Genomic DNA, 13,401 nt, shown 5'->3' with positions numbered 1-13,401 from the left:
CTCATCTCAGTCCAAGTTTTCCGCACTCCAACCTCAGAAGATCTGGATCTGACCAACCAGTTTTGTATGATGTTATCTTATAGAATCCAGCTTTCTAACACAGGAAATGGATACTCATTTTCCTTCTTTTTTCAAAGTGGTGAGAGGCCATAAGACTCAGAAGGAAACCATGTAGAAGAGAGTTTTCAAAAAGACTTGGTTGGCTAGGCAAACAAGGTCTGTCAGAGAAAATACTAACTCCTAAGGTAAGAACTGCAACGAGGAAGACCTGGGCTCGCAGAAATGAGGACTCTTGCTGACCAAGGGAAAATATTCCATATTGTTACACAATTGCTTCCCTCCTGCATACAAGTCCTGTTTTATCCTCTTTCTTGCACTCTCTACCTGTGTAGCTTTTCATTCTGCAACATACTGCAAAATACTTTCCTCTGGAAGAACATTACCGTCCTCAAGCAACTTTGTTCCTGCTGTAGGCTTCGCATACCATTTTTATGTTCCATCCCTACTCCTGCAGTAACATCTCCCTTCTGCGGCCCATGATCCCAAAAGCATTATTATTTGTAGCTACTAATGTGGTCATCAACTCAAGCGAGCCTTTGTCCCAGAGGAGCAGCATCATCTGTTGAATATTTACAAATTAGAGTTACTTCTGCGCTTTGAAGAGAAATAGGCCTATGGACAAGGAACTCATCTTGCTCATGATTTTACTTTGCATTCTGTAGGTTTATATCAATGTATTTACAGGGCCTCAAGTCCCAGAATACAACCGAAATTATTGACTAAAAGAGTATTCAGACCTGTAAAACTCATGAGCTCTTCTATGTTTTAACTTAATAACAGAGACCCAGGCTTTCAAAAGAATCTGAGAGAGGTTTGAAGATTTTAGAGACAATACAATGCCAATAGTCCCAGCTCCTATGAAGCAGCATGCACCAGAAATAAACAAGAACATGCTGTGGCGTAGCTAGGCCTTTTGCCGCCTGTGGCGGTCCCAGCCTTTGCTGCCCCGCGGCGGCCGTAAGAGCGGGTAGGTGGGGGGGCTGGTGAGCCAATCCTGCGTTTCCTCTCTGCGCGGCCGCAGGTAAGAGGGGTTATGGATGAGACCACCCCCCCTTGCTATGCCACTTAGTACATGTAGTTCTTTGACTCCCGGTGTTCAGGCAGGCAACAAGTCTCAGGCAGGGCCACACCGCTATCTATTCTACAGCTCATTATAACCAAGCTTCCTGTAGCCAAGCTTCTGCTGCCACTCCTCATATCTACCGGTTGCTTCAGGACAGGACTGGACCTCTTCTCCCTTATGTGATGCATAGCAAATCATAACTCAGCAAAACCCCTTCTTGTTCTGTCTGTATTTGCTGCTTCTACAAGGCAGATGGCTGAGTGAATTGAACATGTCTGATCCTTGCATGGGCAGCTTAGCCAGTCATTCTTCTGTTCTTGATTGAGGAACTGGCATCCTTTTAGACATCATTAACTCATGATACAGTGCTATGAAATGGAAAGACTAGTAAAAAGCTGAATTTTAAACATTAGTCGCTATTACAGAGCCCTAACAAAGCTTTCATTTGTTACTTTCGTTCTACTTCTCCCCAGATAGTCGTGCCTGTGTTTTGTGTGGCAGCACAAACCCCCTTGTGCACCTTTTTCTGCAGGGCTCAGCCACAGTTCCCAAACATATAGCCATTTCCCTATCTAAATGTGAAATGTTACATTGTTAAAGTTTACCACTTTAAGTGCAGACCTCTTGGCATTGGCAATGCTTGTTTGCATCTAGCTTATGTTTACATAACATGAGGCCAGATGCTATGTACTAATCCTGTTTTATGATTCGGAAAAGGTTTTCAGGTCCCTGAAATACAATTCTGAATGGATACAGATAACTGGCCACAAAACAAACTGTGCCAACTAGCCGTCCTCGCCAAGCTGTTCGCAGAAGAAAAGGGGTCCTAAGGCACCCCTTCCCCTTTGAAAATTCAAACAAAAAGTGTGTTGAGGAGTAGACAATGGTCCTGCGTGCTCAAACAATTTTTTTTTTTTAAACACAGCCCTGTTTCCTTTAGAGAAAATGAACTGCATCTTGGGAAAAAGGTTTACTTTATTGCAAGATATTCACAGATAAAGTGGTCTGCTGACCCCAGCGTGCCACCATAACTGTGATTGCCTCCAGTTGGTATGAGTCACAATTTGTGACCTCCCTCATGAACTTTAATGAGGCAGGTTGAGTTGTGACACTCTGAGGTGCCGATTCCGATCCGGGTTGGAAAGCACTCCGGATCCGGAGTGTTTTCCGGCCGAGCCGGAGTCCTGCAGTCCGACCGAGCGAGAACGATGCGGCCGTATGCTGCCGGACTCGGTTCGGTCGGACTCCCATAGGAGTCAATGGGAGCCGGTTGTACGACGCGTACATGGGCTCCCATTGACTGAATGGGTACGTCTTGCGCAAGGGCGCCCCCTACAGTGGATACGCATCGGGGCCATCCGCACCGTACATGCCTGTGTTGGGGGGACCCTTGGGTCTCCCCCTGTGTCCGAGTCGTAGGGCTGCAGGTGACAGGGGTTGCGGACCCCCAAAGGCAACCACCCGGACGTTTTGAGAGCCAGACACTACGGCTCGCACAGGCTGTCCGACGCGTGCATCGTAATCCGCATCCATTGCACGCCACGGTTAGTTAACGACCGAGACGTACGGAGCGGTTCGGACCTGGAAACAACGCGGTTGGTGAATTTCATGGAACTCGCATCGTACTTGCTAGCTCGTACAGCTGTACGTGTCGGGCAGGAAACACGCGTTCGGCTCGTAGTTTTTCCGCCCGGATCGCGTTCGGTGCTCTTACGACCCGGATCGGAATCGGCCCCTGAATGATAATATTCTGAGCTGACCTATTAGTACATAGGTCGGGTCAGAAGATTATTTACAGGTCACAGAAATACAATTTGCAAACTGCAACCAGTATTTGGTGAGCAGGAAATAGTACATCTAGCCCATGGCTTCACAATATAATCTTATGGGTATGAATCACTGTAATTGGTATGGTTGCCCTTGATTAAATGTATGCGTTCTACTAATTTTGGTTTGTGAACTTTTAATGATTGCATGATTTTGAGTGTCATCTGCTGCTAGTGCCTAAGAGCCGTTTGTTTTTTCATATGAGCGGCACAAGTAAATATTTCTGAATACAAACCTCTGCTTTTCATAGGTTTCATTCTTTTAGGTCTTTAAATATATCCACCCGAAAATTGGGTTCAATCACTGACTAGCAATGAGACCAATATTTTGTGCTTTAAAATCCCTAATTTAAATTACTGGGGTGTTTTTGAACTATTTAGTTTAATATCCGGTTCTATAACTTTGAAACAAATGGTCACCACAAAATTATAACCATTTCCCCTTATTTTCCTCCTCTCCTTGTTTGCATTTTGATAAATAGGAACGGTTGTAATACAAAGTCCATTAGCGGAGGTGTATATTCTGTAGATTGTTTATTTAAGCTTAGTTATAAGGTAAGGTCAGCATTCTATGACATCACCACGCATTCAGCATTCCATTCATCACCAAGCACTCCAGCACTCATCCTGGCTGAGCAGTAGGAGATGTAGCTAAGGGAAAGGAATGGCAACTGTTAAGTCACAACAGGAACTATACCATAACTGGTCTTTGACTACCACAGTTTGTGTGGAGCTCAACTACTGCAGAAAATATTGGAGTTGGAGAGACCACTTGGGGTCCTGTTTGATAGATAAGATCAGTGTAGGGCTGATAAGCCAAACCTGTAGCACTTAGCTGGTTGACCAAGATACCATGATCAAAAGCAGCTGAAAGGTCTGTCACAATGAACACTGATGTAATAGGTTGTGTTGTCCAGTATGAGCAAGATGCTGAAGGGTTGGTCCCAGCTGCTCCTACTACTGCCACAGTCTAAACTCTGTTCTGCAATCAAAATTGGATCAGTCTCCAGGGAAAAAGGAAGTCAATACAAAGAGAGGAGAAAGACGGCCTTGGTTAGCCTGGTCACCCTCAGCAAAGACATTCCTCATATTTGTCTTCTGACTGTTTACACTCATTGGCATTTAGGGAGTATGTGTATGTGTTCTTAAAAAGACCAGGGACATGTTAAAACTGCTCAAAACGAAGCAGGCATACCCTATCCCAACATCACTTAATGACACTCAACTCCTATTCTTATCCAATAATTATGTCTTTCCAGCTAAGGGTTAAATCCTATAACTTTCAGAACTGGGTTAATTTAGTAGGTAAATCCTAAAGGAAGAAAGGCAATGGAGTTATTTTAGAACGCCATGAAACCCTTTCAAGAATCCCTCCCACACTCACCACCCTGATCTGACTTCAACTCAGGATGACTGTATTAGAGCTTAATCATTTCAGGAGTTATATATGTTCCTAAAGCACTTTTGTAAATCGTATATCCGAAATTCAAAATTCAAATTTCAAATTCAAAATTCAAAAATTGATTGATCGATTGAAAAACAAAGATTCAATGAACAAAAAATGTGGGAACAGATAGTTCTAGTTGTCAGGCAAAACATAATTGAATTGTTTCTCAAAGTTCATTTAATAGTAGTTAAGTCCCTTTGTCAAAATTGTCCAAGTTATAGCTTATCTGGTATCTTATTCAGGAATCACAAGACCTACAATGAGGAGGAGGGGCAAGGGTTGCCAGGATGGGAAGAAAACCCATTTAAAATGTAGCCCATGCATGAACTACTGTGTTATGTTTGCAGTAGTCTGTTGGTAAGTTGTTCTTGTTACTTTTTTCCTTACAGGTTCCTTAGGAAGCAAGATTCAGCAAGCCAGGTTCATGGATTGAGAACTCCTCAGTGAAGGCAGGCATGAGGAGAAAACTGCGGGTTACGAGGAAGAGGCAAGAAAAACCTCCTCTAGACAAGATCAGGTGAGGACAGGCAGGTGGCTGTTTTTTACGAGTGAAGCAAATTCTTGAAAATCAAGTCAGCAGGTAAGTTGAATTATCAGGCAGCTTTTTTCAAACAGACACAACTTTTGTATACCTGTGTCCCAAAATATAGTTGCTGTTTCTCTCAAGAGCTGAAGCTTGGCATCATGATGCATCGGACACAGTCCGGCAAGAACACCTGCGGTGTGGCAGCCATGACAATACAACCCCCCCCCCCAAAGCCTTTGCCACAGATTTTGGTTTGATTGGGTGTTATGAATGACTGTTGTAGAAAATTGGTCTATAAAATACCTATAGAAATAAGCAAACCTAAAACGTTTTGCACTTCTTTTACTGATTGTGGGGTTTTCCAGCGTTCAATAGCTTCAACCTTTTTTTTAAATGTATTTGGATGCCTCTGGGTGAAATAACCTTAAGAAATCTACACTGGTAACATGAAATATACACTTCTCTAAGTATACAAAGAGCTGATTGTCTCACAACTTTTGTGAGAATGACCTGACATGGCCTATGTGTTCTGTAATAGAATTTGACCAGATCAAAATGTCATCAATTAATTCATGCAACACTTCATGAATGAAGTATTGAAAAATGGCTGAGGCATTACACAATCCAAATGGAAGGACGAGGTATTCATATAAACGAAATTTGAACCTAAATGCGGTCTTCCACTCGTCGCCATCAGGATGCGTACTAGGTAAAATGCCCTGCTCAAATCCACTTTACTATAGATGGTTGCCTTTATAACATGAACCAGTAAAGAGGAGATTAAGAGTAAAGGGTATCTGTTTTTTTACTGTAACTCAAATAACAGCCCTATAATCAATACAAACATGAGCTTCCCTCTTTTAGGGAACAAAGAACAACAGAGATGAGACAGGGAATCGAGATCGATGAATAAAAAACTATTTCCAAAAGTTTGTCTAGGTACTCGCCAACATTAGGTTTTCACGCTTGCTAGGTGGATAGATCCTGATACAGGAGAATTGAGCTCCAGGTTGCAAGGTTCTGCAATCAAATGGCAAAGCGGTGGCAGAAAATGAGCCATTCCGCTGTCAAAACATCAGAAAAAATGTTGAAAGATTTCTAGTAATAAAACAACATTTTCTTCACCTAAGATGCAAGTTCCTGTTGAAACTAACTTCCTGTAAACAGTGATTTTATCAAAGTCTAGATTTCTAGATGTATGCAGTGTATACTAGGGTTATGTTGATTTAACCAAGGGATTCCTTGTACAGCTTGGAACTTAAGTGCAATGATAAAAGAAAATTCGATCTGTTCTATTTGATTTTTTTAAATTGTCAGGACTGGGCTAAATCAGAGGACACATCCTAAAGGAAGGAAGGTATCACAAGTCCAAAAATGGAGATGAGGGTCAAGGACACCGAGGACGGTAAATAAAGCCTTTTAAAACATAGTGCAAGCACACATTACCTAGATATATTTGCAGCCATCTTTTGGTAAGTTGTACTTGTTATTTTCTCTCTACATGTTCCTTCGGAATCAAGATATCATTGCTACAGCAAGGCGGGCTTGTAGATTGAGAGATTGACAGGCAGGCATGGAGAAAAAACTCTGTCCGGTTGTGACAAGGCAAGAATAACCTCCTCGAGACACGATCAGATGAGGAAAATCATGCAGCTTTTGTTTTTGAGTGAAGAAATTCCTTGGAAATCAAGGTAGCATGTAAGTTGAAGTAACAGGCATCATTTTCCAAATGAACACATCTTTTGTACATAGCTGCATTCCAAAAGAGGTACACCGTTTCTCACAAGAGCTGAGAGTCGTAAGAACGTGATCCCAAGCTCAGCATCATGATACATCAACCATGGACTGGTGAGAATGGCTGTATCTCCCTCCAAGAAGTGCTATGCATTGTCAGCGCAGTCTGTGCCCAGCAATGTGACAACCGTGACAAGGTCTGGCATTAGGATATTTAAGAATTACCTATTCAGTGCGATCCATTGGGTGGACCACAAGCCTGAAAGCTCTGGACTTAAGACAGTTAGACAGTTATTTAGCTGGACTTTTACCCATCACTTTTCCTGATAGCTGGCAACAGTGTGAGTATTCGGTAGTTCTTTATATTATTTGAGTTGAGATTATGCTTCTGTAGGCATAATCACCCCTATGTTCCAAGGAAAGGGAACCTTTACAAGATGCTTCAGAGAGAGTGATGATTTTGCAGAATTGCGGTCCTGTGGCTACAAAAGGTAGACACCCAAGCATGAATCATCTGGAGTATCTGATTTAGGTTCAGTCAGGCCAGTACAGACCTCCTCCACAGACATTGATGGTGAAGTAACAGTTTCCAGAACGCTGCTGCTTACTGGGCCAGGTACCTGAAAATAGGGTGTCCACCTCACTGGAGGTCATTATGCACACTGTCTACAGTTTTCAACTCTAATTTGTTCACTGGTAGCAAAACAAGAGTATAGCACCCAAAATGCATTAGGTTTTTCACACAAAATTCCATGACTGGAAAAAAGTTTCCATAATGACCAGGAGCAAGGATGTCACTCTACCAGAAAATCTGTTCCTAGTGAGGCATTATCTTAATCTGTAGATTCCTTCATCTTAACCTATAGGTTTTCCACAAAACACCAGGGCGCCTAAGAAAGGTTTTGTAGTGTTTTGCGTCTTAGATTATGTAAGTTCTGCAGTTTGGTATTTATCCTCTCAATGTTATCAGTTGCACAATCTCTGAAGTAAGCATCATCCTTTAGGGCCTTCACTACAAAGTTCTGCCTTTGTTCAAACTTCACTTTCCCCTTGCCAGTCAATGCCACCTCTTCACCCACCCATGTAAGCCTGTCACTGAAGGTGAGTAACTTCACCTCCACAGCTTTACTTACTTTTTCGATAGCAACAGTGTAGGAAAGCTGCCTTTTTTGTACAATCACCCCAAATGTTTTGCCTTTTGCTGGCCCCTATATGTTTGCTGATTTCAGAACTCTATGCAATTCACCCCTTCTAACCACAAGCACAATGCCTGTGCTTTCCCTGTAAACATGGTTGAATTGGTATATTCCTAATTGGCACATTTAACATGCCTATAAATTCTTAGTTTATGGTACAAAGTGGAACCAGGCCCTGGAGGTTATATGCCACTAGGGTACCATTATGCCATCCGCTACAGTGGCAATGCAACATAGCTTCAAGGCTACTACTGTATCCTGACACTAACAACTTTTTTTATATTAACAAGTGACACCTACGTAGGCGTTGTAGCCACAAAGAGGTACATGGTAGTTAAAAGTAAGACATGTAGAAATTTTATGTGACCAGCTAGACCAGCTAGAAGAATTATTTAACAACAATTTTTAATAGTTATTAAAAATCCAATTCAATTGTGAAGTTTGATTTTTAATAAACATTAAGGGAAAGTACATTTTAGAAAGTTACATTTTACCTGCCTGAGGTTCCTGTAGGCTAATTTGCATTAAAAAATCCAACAGCAGCGGTCGGGCTCCACAAAAATCCGCCTGCAACATCCGGAAAACCAGAAAATCCGACCGCGGGGAACGGAAATGCGTCCAAAAGCACCAAAAACGCCGATCCACAAGTGGAATGACCGCAAATGAAATTATGATAAGATGGCGGAGCAAGCAGAACGTAAGTCTTTTCCGACCACTGCGGTCACGTGAAAAGATGAATGGCAGAGCTGGCAGAAAGAAAATTGCGTTCAGACCGCAGCAGTCACGCTGAAAGAAGAATGGCGGTTGAATGCGACCATACCACAAGGCCTCCAAGTGTGGCTGATTGTTTTCCCGCTGCCGTCAAAAACATTTGACACAGCCCAATGACACACCCCCATGGCATTTAAAAAGATACAAATCCCAGGTCAACATAGAGAACATACCTGACATGTCCCATTTGGACACACCCACATAGCTGAGTATAAACCCAATCCCTTCCCTGACCAGCATCCATTGCACAACTCCAGAAGTGAAGTGCCAAACCCCACAGCAGAAAGGAGAGGCAAATCACCACACATCACACCATCACAACTACTCACACCAACAACACCAACACACACCTCACACATCTCCACCACCACCTTCCTACCTGCACCTGTCACCCATTTGCACATCACACACCATGGCACAGAAAAAAATGCCCAAATTTACAGACAATGAGTTGTCAGTGATGGTAGACGAGAAAATCAGAGTAAAACCACATTTGTTTGGAAACATGGTCCAACAGACACCACTAGTCAGAACAAATCAAATGTGGGAAAGGATAGTCAACAAAGTCAATGCAGTAGGGACCACCCTGTGCACACTGTGTGACATCAAGAAGAGGTGGTATGACCTAAACACCAAAGTGAAATAAAGTGCCAACAGGAACCATGAGGCGGCTAAGAGGACTGGCGATGGCCCTCCCATTCCACCACTAACATTCACCGAATAGGAGGAGAAGGTGCTTGCCATACTGCATCCAGAGAGTCTCACAGGAATTGCTAGGAGAGTGGAGGCTGGTAAGTACCAACAAATGTATCCCACCACACTGCCATGTACTGTCTTGCACAACTAGAAAGCCACACTTCCTAGACCTAAATGCACTAACGTACAATACACTCTTCCCAACACATGTCTCACATATCTACCATTTCCTTCCTCTGATTCACCTCAAAGGTAGCTAGCATTATTTCCATGGGGGTATGTACAGGTAGCCAGCACTACAACTCCCATCAGGCACCCTTGTCCCACAGCTGAGCAGGATGGAACACTCCCCCCACTCAAGAGCCATGTGGCAGGCATTTCATTGCTCTCCTCAACCTTACAGGTAGATAGTCATCTCAACAGGGGGGGGGTTGTGGATAGGCAGCCAGCACTACAACTCCCATCAGGCACCCTTGTCCAACAGCTGAGCACTCACCCCACCCAAGAGCCATTTGGCAGCCATTTTATTGCTCTCCTCAACCTTACAGCCTTCTCATGCTCTCTTGTCTCACCCCTGAGTAGTATGGAACACTCCCCCCACAGAGAACCATGTGGCAGCCATTTTCCTCTACTGTGCTACCTAACAGGTAGGTAGTCAGTGCATGCACCCTGTCATCCTTCTCAAAATGCATGGAGCCATATGACCACCACATCCCTCACATGTCAGCCAACTCGATATACATCCAAATGTTACATCCAGTGTGCAGACAGCTAAGTGCATTATACTGTCACAGAAATTACACTTTGACTCACCAAGTCACATGTGAAATAAATTCAGGGCCCGATCATGCACAGCACAGAATGCAATGTGTAAGTGCCATGGTTTCAAAGCATGACGGCTCATATGAGGACAACACATGCAGGATCAATCTGTAAAAAAACAAAACCACATGATATAATAGAACATATAAATAATTAAATATTCAAGTTTTTGCTCTGAAAGGTCAACTAAATCCATAGTTGATGTGGGCCAAGTTGGTAGATGATGACATGTCCTTGTAAACACACTATCTGTACGTGTCACATGGTTGTTATTTACATGTCACACTAATGGCACATAATGTATGTACCTCAACATATGTCATGATGCTGATAATCTTTCACCAATACCAAGTGATTTCAATGTAAAATATTTGGCGTATCAAATGTAACATCCAAAAGTGTGATACCAAGGTTGTGGAGGGCACTTAACCTCTGTTCAACAGGAGATCCCCAAGCAACAACTGGTGAAAACACCACCAACCAGCAGAGCCAGTATACCCCTCCGGAACGTGAACTTTCTTATGCTGATCCTCTACGTTTCGCAGATGAGGAGCAACAACCTGGCCCCTCAGGACTGCCAGGGTGCACCCCATCTCAGGGCCTCATTTTCCCCACCACCACAGTCAACACACCAGCGACAACCACTGCGCTGACCTCTGCTACAACGACCTGTGCTGCCGCCACCTCCACCATCACCACTGCTGCCTGCAACACTGTTCCTGGCTCAGTGGTTACCAATACCACCACACAAGCTGAGGATGCCGGAGATAGTGTGTGGGTGTGTCGACAGCCAATGCCACAGGTCCGTGTCAGCAGGACAGGTGGTAGGGCAACTGGGGGACAATCACATGAGGACACTGAGACAGAAGCCCTGGCCACCATTGCAAGAGTCCTTGGTGCATATCAACAGAACCAGGGGCAGATGGGCCAGGTTGTAGAAGAACTGCGTGAGCTCCGCCTGCTGCAGAGGTCCATGGACACACAAATGGGACAACTTGTGGATCTCATGGGCCAGCTTGTGGTGTTCTGAGGGACATACATGCTGCTCAAATGACGGCTCAACCCCCTCCAGTGGCCAGCCTGCTGAAACACACACCACCTCAGCTGTGGCCACAGAGTTGGGTGAGTGCCAAGACAATGACTCCTCAGACATCTCTGAGCCTGCAGCAGAGCCCCCCCATGCCAAACGCAAGAGGGGTCATCCGAGAAACACCACGGGAGGATCACGTCTCAAAGCACCAACCAAAGCCAAGTTGCTGAGTAAGCCATGATGCCACATGTGTTGCCCTGAACATTGTCTTTGTTGATTATCATATCCCACATTGCCATGTTGATGGCAGGAGTTTGTTGGACTGTGTAATTCCATTAATGTGGGGACTACTCTATTTGTCTCCTTTACCATCACTGACAACTCATACACTCACTATGCACAAATTACCTTACATTCACTTTAATTTTATCCCAATCTAATAGAAAATAAACACTATTTACACACCTATGCCTTTGTGTCAGTTCCATGTGTATCACAGTATGTACAATGTCAACTCTGACTCCAATGTACCACAAGCGCTGATTGTGACGAGACATTGATGGGGCAAAGGAACCTAGAAAAACACAAGAGTATGACATTTAGTTGTTAGGTGATGCCATTACAGCAAAAACACACCACTAGTCAACACCGTACAAGACTCATCACACATAACAATGACCAACACCATCAACATAGACATGAGGTAAGTGGAAAACAATACACTGTGCCACACACATCAGCCATCAGCAGTGAGCCAACATCAGTCTGCATCCAAACACCTCATCTATACTTTGCCACTAACAGCAAAGCCAACAGACAATGTCATTGTTGTTCAATGTTACTTACATTCAAGGGAAGTAGTTGTCGATGAACTGTTGACTCAGCCCAACACCTTCCTCTTCTCCAATATCATTGTCACTGGTCATGAGTGGATTTGCAGCGGGGGGCACCTGCTGCTTATCATCGTCCAGTATCAGGGGCATCTCTTTGCGCAAGGCCAGGTTGTGGGAGCATGCAACATGCAACTATGATCTGACACACCTTTTGGGGAGCGTAGAGTAGTGCACCACAGCTCTTGTCCAGACACCGAAATCTAGCCTTCAGAAGTATTAAAGCAAGCTCCACTACACAACGTGTCCTCCCATGTGCATCATTGAAGTGGACTTCCCCTGGGGTCCTTGGATTTCTCAGTGGGCTCAGCAACCAAGGCCAGTTGGGATATGCAGAGTCACCTAGTTGTGAGATACACAGACCAAGTTTGTAATGCAAAGAGTTGAGGAGAACAGCATGTCACACATACAGCATACTACTTGACTCAGTGTACTCACCAACAAGCCACGCACGCTATGGATGCAGATTTTCCATCAATTGTGGGATGATTCTGTTACGCAGTATGTAGGAGTCATGTGCAGAACCCGGATATTTGGCACATACATGGCAGATAATCATATCCGCTTGGCATACCACTTGCACATTATTGGAATGGTAATTCTTCCTGTCATGGTAGATGTGCTCACATGCCTGTGGTAGAACCAGGCCAACGTGTGTGCAGTCAATGACTCCAACAACATTAGGTATGTGACCAAGGTCATAAAATTCACCCTTCACTTCTGCCAATTCATGTCTCCTTGGAAAGTGGATGTAGCGGTCCTTGTAGGTCAACAATGCGGACAGGAAATCACGCAGCATCATGCTAAACATAAGCTGAGACATCCCACTGGCGATGGCCACTGTGTACTGAAACGAACCAGTGGCAAAGAAATGCAGTGCGGCCATCACCTTTACTGTTGGTGTCAAAGTTGCGGGATATGTTCTGTGAGGCCTCAGATGGGGCTCTAACTGAGCACATAGCCACATACCTCTTGAAGGGTAAGGCGATTCAGACGGAATTTCCTTATGATGTCCTCATCCTTCATGCACCAACACTGGGAAAGGCCGATGCACATTTGGTCGTCTCCTACGTATGCTGAAAGAGGACACATGTAAATTTGATTCACAGTTGAAACGTGGCAAACATCTTACATAATGGCTAATACAGCCCCAACATTGAAATCAGCTTAATGCACAAGTTACATGCACAGACACCTTGATATCATGTAGTCATTCATGTGTGCCGGATGTACATACTAACTACTTACAAATCAGAATCAGACTATGTGAATGGTATATGGTACACTCCTACATCTTGTCTCACCAGCCCTGGGTGTAGCTGACACAGCACATGTGGCAA

This window comes from Triturus cristatus, chromosome 7 (genome assembly GCF_964204655.1).
Source record: "Triturus cristatus chromosome 7, aTriCri1.1, whole genome shotgun sequence".
Classification (NCBI taxonomy): Eukaryota; Metazoa; Chordata; class Amphibia; order Caudata; family Salamandridae; genus Triturus; species Triturus cristatus.
Note: the sequence above shows the minus strand (reverse complement) of the source record.